Raw genomic sequence first — 11873 nt, forward strand, 5'->3', positions numbered from 1 at the left:
GATTCCTGGGATGAACGAGTTATCTTATAAGGAAAGGTTGAGCAGCTTGGGCCTATACCCATTGGAGTTTAGAATAATGAGATAATCTTATTGAAACATCTTAGGTCTTGAGGGGACTTGATAGGGGAGATGCTGAGAGGATGTTTCCCCTTGTGGGGGAGTCTAGAACTAGGGGGCACAGTTTAAACATTAGGGATCTCCTATTGAAGAGTGGGATGAGGAATTATTTTTCTCTCAGAGGGGTGTTAGTCTTTCGAATTTTCTTCCCCAGAGAGCAGTGGAGGCTGGATCATTGAATATATTAAAGGCTGAGTTAGATCAATTTTTGATCAACAAGTGAATCAAGGGTTATGGTGGGCAGGCAGGAATGTGAAGTTGAGGCCACAATCAGATCAGCTAAGATGTTATCAAATGGCGGAGCTGGCTCGAGGGGCTGAATGGCCTACTCTTGCTCCTAATACTTATTTTCTTGTGCTGTTGTACTAGCCTGATTCCCGGGATGATGGGTTTTTCTTGTGAGGATAGGTTGAGCAGGTTGAGCCTATACTCATTAGAGTTTAGAAGAATGAGAGGTGATCCTATTGAAACATATAAGATTCTGAGGAGGCTTGACAGGGTAGATGCTGAGAAGATATTTCCTCTTGTGGGGGAATCTAGAACAGTTTCAAAGTTTCAAAATAAGGGATCGCCATTTAAAATGGAGATGAGGAAGAATTTCTTCTCTTGGAAAGTCATTAGTGCTTGGGATTCTCTTCCCCAGTGAGCAGTGGAGGCTGGGTCATTTGTAACGTAGGATTTAAGCACATGGAATGTGCAAATGTTCTAAATTGATGATCCTTTATTTCACTGGCATCAAACCTTTATGCACATTCATGGAAAACCTTGACTCACAGAAACAAACTATTTACAATGGATGACCATGACCCAATACTCCAGATACACCAGAAAATCATTGAGAGCTCAAACTACTGGGCTTACACTCTCTGGAGTTTAGAAGAATGAGAGGTGATCTCATTGAAATATTCAAGGTTATGAGTCATTGGGCTGGACTTTACGACATATGAGGGGTGGCTAGCCCATCACCTTCTTGCCCATCCTCAAGCTGTCCCCCATAAAACAAAATCGCTAGCCCAGCCACCATATTTAAATAAATAGTTAAATGTCAATTCAGCTTGTTACCAAGCCAATTTTTAAAAATTTGTTCATGGGACATAGGTGTCACTGGCTAGGCCTGCATTTATTGCCCATCCCTAATTGCCCTTGTTCAGAGGGCATTTTTTAAGAGTCAACCACATTGCTGAGAGTCTGGAGTCACATGTAGGCCAGGCCAGGAAAGGATTTCCTTCTCTAAAGGACATTAGTGAACCAGATGGGTTTTTATGGCAATCGGCAGTGTTTTCATGGTCATTATCAGACTTTTAATCCCAGATTTTTAGTGAATTCAAATTTCACCATCTGCCGTGGTGGAATTTGAAACTTGGTCTCCAGAGCATTACCCTGGGTGAATCATTTAGGACTGAGATGAGGAGAAATTCCTTCACTCAAAGTGTTGTGAACCTTTAGAATTCTCTAACCCAGTGGATTGTGATGCTCCACCATTGAATATATTTAAGGCTGAGATAGACAGATTTTTGGTCTCTCAGGGAATCAAGGGATATAGGGACCGAGCAGGAAAGTGGGGTTGAAGCTCAAGATCAGTCATGGTCATATTGAATGGTGAAGCAGGCTCGACGGCCCATGTGGTCTTCTGCTCCTTTTTCTCATGTTCTTATATCTTCCCTAATCAGTACTGCTGTTTCACCTCTATTCTTTTATCGCTATCATTTCTGAATACTTTGCATCCTTAAATATTAAGTGCCTAAACCTCGACAATTTAAACCATATTTCCATGATTACTACTACATCATATTTCCAAATGGCTATATAAGCTTTTGGCTCACCAACTTTATTCACCTGTCTTTGTAATCCTCCTGATCATTGTAAACCTGTCTTTGTAATCCTCCTAATCCTTCTTAGTCGGCTCCTATCTATTATGGTACGACTTCCTTCTCTAGCACTATTCAACATACTGCTCCTTATGCACCTTATTCCTCCTTTCTACTTCCTTCACCAACCACTCTAATGAACGTTGCCCTGGGCACATTGGTGGAAGTCTTGTTGAGGTGCAATCTGTGCCTTATGAATAGGTGCCTCCTGCCCCAGGCCTGGTCTCAATGTCCCAAGAATCTGAAGTCCTCCCTTCTGCACCATGTCTCAACCTATGCAGTGATCTTTCCCCTCTCGTTAGCCCATGGCATTGGGAGTAATCCAGAGATTACTACATTTGAGGTTCTACTTTTTAATTTCCACTCTAGCTCCTGAAAATCTCACCATAGGACCTCACTAAGTGCTATTTCTGTTATTGATACCAATGCATACCACAACTTCTGGTTCACTCCTTTCTCCCTGCAGAATATTATGTACCCTCTGTGATGTCCTTCACCCTGGCACTAGGGTGGCAAAACACCATATGGGGCACATGATGATGGTTACAGAAACACCTGCCTGTATTTCTGAGTATGGAATATGCTATAACAACTTATTATGACACAGACAATGGTAAAGGCTGAGTTTTCCAAAGCCCAGAGGGAAAGCTGAAACAACAGTCATAATCCATTTTTGCAATTTGTAATTTTGAGATGCAGCCTTTGAATTCAGGAGGAATAAGACCACCTAGTCTTGTGGTTTTTATTTAAATTAAATATTTACTAATTTAACAACAAATTAAACACATACACATGGCTACAAATTACTACTACTATAATTACTTATTAACAAATCCCCAAATTAATCACCCCCAGGTAAATCTCCACTAAGGCAACAGTAACCCATTGGCTTTAAACAGACACCAGTCAAAGCACATTTGACCTTACGAATTCCAAAAGAGGTTCCTTTTCAAGCTGATTGGAGGCGTATAGGCTGGTTAGGTCTTAAATGCCTCTATCTTACACACACAAACTCCTTTCTTTATGTACCTAGCTTTCCCTTTAAATGTAAATTTTCCATTGTGTCACTAGGTCTTTTGAACTTCAGTTCTTTTAACAATAAAGCCCCTTTCATAGCATCAATTTTATTAGTAAACCTGAAAAAATAAACACATTGTTTGGCTTCTAGCTAGGTGTAAAATTTTACCCACAGTCTAGAATGGTTTATTCAACAAATGCAAATGAACACTTTACCTTACTGTTCTCCTTACTGTTTACCCAATTAACAGCTCAAAACTACTATACATCAAAGCACCCAGACTAGCTGGCTTTAATCCAATTAAGACACACACATAGGCACCAGTAAATTCTATTTTAAAAAATAATTTCTAATAACATTATGGACATTAATCTCTTCATGACAGACTGCATCCCTATGTTTTACTGTTCCCTCATTTGTGGTCCCTTGCCAATTGATGCCATGGTCTGGACTGTACTCCTTCAAGGTGTCATCGAATGCACCATAAATTCCATTGTCCAATAGGGTCAACGGACCATAAACTCCAAGATAAAAGCAGAATACTCCAGATGCTGGAAATCTGAAACAAAAATAGAAAATGCTGGAAAAACTCAGCAGGTCTAACAGTATCTGTGGAGAGAGAAAAAAAAAGTTCAAGGTGTATTCACTCCCAGCTGTCTCAAACTCTGAGTACCAGTTTGAGAGTGGCACATACTGCGAAGACGGCCACTCATCCACTATCCTGAACTCTTACTGCCTGTGGGGTGGTCACCTCCTGGAATATATGATCCAGGAAACTCTCATCCTTCCTGATGCTCCACAGTTACTCGGCCTGCCCCTTAAATTCAAGCAGCTGGAGACAGTGTGTGTGCTACACAACATGAACTGCAGTGGTTCAAGAAGGCGTTTCAGCACCACCTTCTCAAGGGTAATGTGGAATGGGCAACAAATGGCCTTATCAGTGAAACTTCCTTTGAAAGTATAAAAAAAAGACAATTCCTATAAAACCTGGTTCTCCAGTATATATCAAGTGTCCTACAGTTCCCACATGGTGCAGGAATTGGAAGTTACCTATACATGCTTGTTCTGACTGCTGTTGACTTCCCATTGCATTTAACTGCAGTTTGGTATCAAATTGTATTTGATAGCATTCCTGTGAAAACCCAATGGTTGTTTAACTATGTTTATATAAATGCAAATTATTGTTATTTGATGATGCTATGTCAATGGAGAGTATATTTTAGTTGAAACCTCAGCTTGGGGTCAAACATAATGCCAAGGTTGTAAGCAATCTGATTCAGCCTGAGACGGTGGCTGGAGAGGGGCTGATGTCAATGGCAAAAGTACAGGGTTTGTGGCGGAGGCTGAAGACAATGTCTTGTCTTTGAATAGCTTGAGCTCATTCAAGACCGAATGTCGTACAAGCAGTTTAACTGCGCAGAAGCAACAGAAGGATCAAGAAAGGTGATGGAAAGATAGAGCTGGGTGTCATCAGCATACAAGCAGAAGTTGATCCAATATATGCAGATGATGCTGCGTAAAGGCATTGTTCAAGAAGGACTGCCTATAATTGAATAAATGAAATTTATATGAAAACAAAACAAGGGCAGTCCCACTGAGTCAGGCAATGTAGGACTGGCATTGTACGAAGATGGTGCAGTTGACTATGTCAAGGGCAGCAGAGAGCATAAGAAGGTTTAATGCACTGCACTCACAGTCACAATGTTGTTTTTGACTTCAAGCTGGACGGATCAGTCAAAGAATGGAAATGCTTAGCAGTTGAACTAGGATCAAGGGAGAAGGAAGCATTATGGATGTAATGAGCTCAGACGGCTTGGAGGGAGATAGGGGAGAAACTACAGAGATGTGCAGATTTAGGAGTGCGGGTGAGAGGATGGGCAGCAAAGGTAACTCGCTGAATAGTCTCTGTCTTCATGACAAAGACATATATGACTCCTTGCATTGGTTATTGGAGGCAAGGGTAGATGAAGCAGGAGAATTAGGTCAAGGAGATGGTTTGCATTTAAGAAACTGGGTGTTATTTTTGTTGTCCAAGATGATCCTTATTCCTTGGTTTTGCCAATACAGTAAAGCTTGATCTGGCTTAACAGACGTGTTAATGACTAAGCCAGCTGATTGCCAGAAACGCTCAAGTTCGCACTCTCGGACTTGAGACAGCACAGATGCAGCCTATACCAGGGGATTAGGATAGGCAGTGCAAAGTGTCTTGGTGTGTTCTGTAGGATATCAAAGGCACAGAAGCTATCTGTGGACTCATTCAAGGAAAATGTAAAACTAAAGAGTGGCAACAGGAGAGTAGGAAGGCAGAGGAGCCATGCAGGTTGGGCTAGAGTTTGGAAGGGCAAAGTGCCTATCAGACACAAAATGAAAGGTTGCATGATTGGGTGACAGGAAGGGCAAGAGAGATGAGACAAATGCTCATAAGGGGCTGAGAGAGAAAAGTATATTTCTCAAGCAACTGTAATACAATTAAGTACCTCATGGTGGCAATGTTACACTTATAACAAATGGATTGGCTCCACAGTTGACAAGTTGGGAGACAATTTGGAGTCTTGTGGCATTCTTGGATAACTTTAAATCAGGTGCCGGGAGAAATTTTAACTTTTATCATCATGTAAAAAACAGGCACTAGAGAATCAAAAGCTTGTTTTTGATTTTCTTTTCTACTGAACATAAATTCCACCTCCACAAGGCCTAGGCAGCAGGAAAGAAGATAACAAGCCTTTTGAGATTTGTTGGGTAAAAGCACTGTCCAGAATAACAATGACCCAGACAGACCAGCTTTCCTCTTTCAACTATGCTTGGCTATTACCAATCAAGACTTGTTTATTTTATGTTCTTTCAGATGTGGGCATCCTGGCAAGGCCAGCATTTGTTGCCCATCCTAATTGCCCTTGGGAAGATGGTGGTGAGCTGCTGCCTTGAACTACTGGAGGCCATGTGGCATAGGTACACCCACGGTGTTGTTAGGAAAGAAGTTCCAGGCTTTTGATCCAGCAAGCGAAGGAATGGCAATACAGTTCCAAGTCAGGATGGTGTGTGGCGTGGAGGGGAACTTGGTGGCGTTCCATGGCATCAATGTCCCCTGAGCTAGAGAGAAATAAAATCACTCAATGATGCTGCTTTGATCACAGTCCAGTATCTTGCACTAGAAAATGGGTGAGAGGAAAATGATGAGGAAAGCATTGAGTTTGATTGTGATAGCTGACTTAAATTTCCCGCTGACAGGGATTATCAAACCATATTTGCAATAAGTCTGGCCACTTTGGTCAAATACTAATGACCACCAGCATCTATGCACCATCAGTTATCACAGTCTGGATGGAACATTTTAAACTTGGGAATATGATACCACCAAATTATTTTCTCTGATGTGAGACATCATTTTGACTGTGTTGTTAATTAAACACCAAGAAATAGTAATCACCACCAAATGATTTTGCTGTTGGCTAATTCACCTCCCAACAAAATGCTCACTGTAGAACATCCAAAGTTGTGAAATCTGTCAGTAAAATACTGAGGGAAAGCAGCAGTGCTTGAGGTTTGCTGAAATTTTGTGTTGTTAATGATGCTTAATGGAGGAATATGTGAAACCTCATAACTTCTGAAAAGTGTGCAGCAGTGTGGTATTTGCTTTCGCAACCCTATCAGAGCTCAACAATTCAATTAGATACTAAATATCTTTCTCCTGGGCATTGTTCAGACCTCAGGCCTGAACACTGACTTTACTAATTTCAGACTTTAGCCATATCCCAGTTTATTTACAGCAAGGTGTTGGGGTGGTTGTGATGTGCTGGCCAATGTCTTTCCAGTGTTATCTATTTTCAGTTCAAATCTCCAGTATCTACAAGCTTGTCATCTATTTCCCTCATTTTCCATCTGTGATCCTTTCCCATGCCATTTCATTCTTTGCTATTTGCATATTCTTTTGTTTTAATTCACTGCCTCAGTCAAATGACCTTTTATATCAACCAAGTCTCCAGTTATCATATTGAACAGCTTACAGGTCATTAAATCCATTAACTTATTTGTGACTGGGCTATCTGTTGCTTTCAACTTGGTCAAGTATCTTTTGTTCGAAATCCTTGGGACCAATTGCATTTCAGTATTCAGATATTTTCAGTTTTTGGATGTGATATAGCTACAGTATATACAGTAGGCCTACTTACATTACAATAGCCTAAGCATAGGCTAGCTATAGTTAGCAAATACTAGGTGTTTCCATTTGCCATCTCTCACACACCCTACTTCTTACCCGTTAACTTATTACACCTGTAATATATTACATCAGGTCGGGTCTGGTTGGCAAGGTTCATCTCAGCTCGGGTCACAGACTACCGCGCAAAAGATCGATGAAGTTAGTGTTAGCTCACTTAGGGTCTGTTCAAAATGTGTTCAGGATGTGTTCAGTTTTCATATGTACAGATAAAGGATATTCAAATGTAATGCTAATTTGGATCTGCCACACTTTCTCAAATGGCATCTGATGCTTCCTTTAGCAGTCTGAACATCTTACTTTTATGGGAAATGGCTCACTGCTCTATAGCAACTTGTACGATAGCATAACTTCGACGTTATGCAATAATAGCATCTCCTTGTCATCTGGACTGCACATGTGTCTTTCACATTAAAACTCTTTAATCCTTCCATATGCAAACTGAGTTAACAGTGGATGAAGTGGAGTTTGGTTTGAACCACAAGTTACTTTGTCCCAAAAGGTGAAAGGTACAGAATGATGGGTATAATCAGTCTCTTAAATTCAATTGGCATTGGTTATATTTGCATAGCGATACAAAACACAGTACACACAATGCTACCTTTACAGAATAATCCCACTGGATCCTGTCCTACAGCACAATATAGAACTACTCTACCTGCCTGTAGTTCCATCTTTCATAGTCTTTTGGTGCCCGTTTACCTGTGCAATGCTGCAAAACGCAGAGAAAGCCTCCTTTGGTGTGTGTTCTATTCTTAAGTCTCTTATCCTGTACCAACAAGTCTCTCCTTCTCACAGACTGAGATCAAAGGGTTTTGCAACAAAATAAGTCTGTTCAGATACTCAAACAAGTCACTGATTCTTTAATGCCTAGGGGAATCAACTTTCAATTAGCATATTAGCCATCTTTCATCTAGCTGCCTCTTTTTATTAAAAACTTAACCTCCAACATTAAAATTAACTGATTTGCACTTATTTTCTCTGGAGATATGGTCAAAATCCAGAAACTCGATACCTCCTAAGTGGCTCGCTTATCTTTCAGTTTCCAGGATTTCCAACAACTGTCAAGTAGTGAGGCAAATGTTTTAAGGTAAAAAGATCACTCAAGGAAAAACTAGGGAAGGTTTTGGTGGATCATTTTGGCTCAGTAATATGGAGGGGCTGACCAAGGCCAAAATATCCCCATTTGAATCCAGTAAACATCTTCCTTCTAATTGATGTTATCCACTACAATGCAATTTACCATGCAGTGTGTATCATCTACAAGATGCACTGCAGCAACAGCATCTTCCAAACCCACACCTCTACCATCTAGGTGGTCAAGGGCAACAGATCCATGGGAACACCACCTCCTGCAAGTGCCCCTCCAAGCCACACATCATCCTGACTTGGAAATACATTACCATTCCTTCACTGTCACTGGGTTAAAATCCAGGAACACTCTTCCTAACAGCACTGAGAGTGTATCTACATCACATTGAGTGTAGCGGTTCAAGAAGGTGGCTCACTACCACCTTCTCAAGGGCAATTACGGATGGGGCCAATAAAGGCTGGCCTGGCCAGCAGCACCCACATCCCGTGAAAGAAATAAAAAAAATAGCATTGGAAAAGGCAATTTTCTTGCAATTTCCTGCATCAGTACTTATATCAGCAATGTTTCATTGTAACATTCCAGTTGTGTTGCTGATCACTGCTATATCCCTTCGAGCTAAGTTCTCAACAGATTGTACCTTCCAACAAAGGTATTAACTGAATGACTTTACTTAGTAATGATATAGGCAATAAATGTTGAACCTACTTAATCATGCAGCAAGGATAAAATTAATTGGGATTCACCAATTATAACTGATTTAATTATTGTCACAGAACGCTTGGAAAACTTGACACTTCAAATTCCAGTCAGAAACTGGTAACCTTGTCCACACCCATTATTTTGTCTTTATTTTCTGTATTGTTGCTCCTTGACAGAATATTAAATCCATGGCCTCATGTCTAAAAATTCATTTGCTACCAATGTCAATTTAGTTCCTAATATTTCTTAATCTCCCAAAATACCATTCTTGTGAAATAATATTCAAGGCTTAAATTTAATTTTCCATTAAATTCACAAGTTCCATCTCTTCTACAATTACATAGATTTAATTTCTCTTAACAAAAACATTTGGTCTTTCTGTTCCACTTCTTGTCCACTGTCAAAGATCTTTCTTCAAACTTTTGTGCATCCTCTTGTCTGCCTCTTTCCTGCTTAAGGTTGTTTGAGCTGTCCTGTAGCAAAAGCTAACTTCTCACTCAGTTTCTCCTCTAATTGCGATGACCTTGCTTCCACTCAATTCAAGGATGGTTTTGTAGTTTCTCGAGGAACAACCACCAATCAGTACTCCTGACTCCCACTTCAACTTTGAGGTGCTGATCTCACTGAATGGCAGAAGAGACACGAGGGGCTGAACTCCTGTTTCTAACCCCGCTCCATTATTTAATGTGGCTTAGTGGCAGCCTTCTCACCTCAGCAGTCAGTGGGTTAGGGGTTCAAGTCTCACTCCAGAGACTTGAGCACATAATCCAGGCTGCCATTTCAATGAGTGCACCACTGCTGATTAATGGAGGTATGGACTGGTCAGGTGGGCAGCAAAGTGGCTAATGGAATTCAACCCAGAGAAGTGTGACATGATGCATTTGGGGATATCAAACAAGGCAAAGTATTCCATAATAAATGGGAGGATGCTGCAAGATGTGGAGTGTGAGACACCTTGGAGTGACTGTCCACAGATTCCTAAAGGTTGCAGGGTAGATTGATAAGGTGATTAAGGTAGCATATTTATATCATTTATATTCTGCCTCAGCTAATAAGAGCAGGGAGTTATGCTGGAATTGTATATTAGTTAGGCCACAACTTGAGCACTGTGTGCAGTTCTGGTCATCTCATTATAGAAAGGTTGTAATTGCATTAGAGAGGGTACAGAGGAGATTTACGAGGATGCTGCCAGGAATGGAAAATTGCAGCTATGAGGAAAGGTTGGATAGGCTGGGGTTGTTCTCTTGGAACAGAGGAGGCCGAAGGGAGATTGATTGAGATGTACAAAATTGTGACAGGCCTGGTTAGAGTTGATGGGAAGGGCTTTTGTTTTAGCAGAGAAGTCAGTGACTGGGGGCATCGATTTAAAGTGATCGGTATAAAAGATTAGAGGGGAGATTAGGAAAACCTTTCCACCCAGAGGGTTGTGGGAGTCTGGAACTCACTGCTGAAAGGTTAGTAGAAGCAGAAACCTCAACTAATTTTAAAGGTGTCTAGATATGCCAAATGCTGGAAAGTGGGATTAGGTTGGGTTGCTGGCTTTTCGGCTGGTGCAAACATGATGGGCCAAGTGGCTTCTTTCTATGCCATAAGCTTTTCATTATTCTAAGACAGACAAGGTTTTATTTTAAAGTGGATGTGGCACTATTTTGAAGAGCAAGAGATCGCCCAGTGTCCTGGTCAACATTTATCACAATGATTTTGTCGTTTATTTCACTGCTGTTTGTGGAAGATTTTGGTACGCTAATTGTCATATTAACAAATGGCTACAGTCAAATGTACTTCATTGGTTGTAGACTGCTCTGGGGTATCCTAAGTTTGTGAGAAGTGCAGTATAAATGCAAGTCTCTCTTATTAATTTGACTTTTAAGTCCTGAGGAATCAGGATTTTGTTACCTCTCAACCTAACTACCAGCTTGAAAGTTCTGGCATACTTGATCGTCAACTTCTTTATTCCATTGTTTTTGCTACCTATGTTATGTATTCCTGGAACTCTGCACTTGACAACTTTGGAAATTCTCAAGGCAAAAACAGATAATCTACCAAAGCTGTTGGCAGCAGCTGGGTAACATATTAGCTTTCGGAAGATGCCATAGATGTTCAGTTACCAAATTTCCACTCTTCCCTCTTTCTTCTGCTGCAACTCAAAAAAGTGTTCCCCAGAGTTCTGTCCTTCCCATAAGTAAGCTCCTCCACTCATTCAACCATAAATGCTCTTTTGCTGATTAACAATTTTTACATTCCTCAACTTGCCGAGAATCACTTCGTCAGTGCCATTGCAGAATCACATTAATAGAGCCATGAAAATATTTCAAATTTGTGCCCTTCCCATATCTAGTAAACTGCTAAATCAGTTGTAACATAACATTCTTGGCCCATTTCCTCTAAGCTGCTCCTAAAGCTCTGGATTCTTTTTACCACTCTCAATGATCTATAAAGGTCAAATCCGTTTAAAACGCCAACACTGCTGTCATATCCAAAGCCTTTTCTTGTATTGCCCACTCTTGTAGAGTGCATAGAAAAAGGTCAAAAGGTATCTTCTGATAGGCTATCCCTCTGTTGGGCACATACACAATCTTCCTAGTCTATATTGATACTAGTATGGTCAGTGCCCCTCTGCACTTCTAAGCTCCATATGTGCAATCTACTTGCTATACTGATTCCTACTCGAATTCTTTCACAGGGCCTCAACATTGTGAAACTCCTTACTCCCATTAATCTTTTAGCCAGACTTTTCCAAGTTCAATGTTACATATGCTAGCTTCATCTAGTCTTCCAATATTCTTCTCAGTTTTACTGTTGTCCTGCCCTAAGTTCACCTTGGTTTGTTAATGAAAAATGAAAGCAAATCACAATCCCTAT

Source organism: Cetorhinus maximus, chromosome 18 (assembly GCF_964194155.1).
Source record: "Cetorhinus maximus chromosome 18, sCetMax3.hap1.1, whole genome shotgun sequence".
NCBI lineage: Eukaryota > Metazoa > Chordata > Chondrichthyes > Lamniformes > Cetorhinidae > Cetorhinus > Cetorhinus maximus.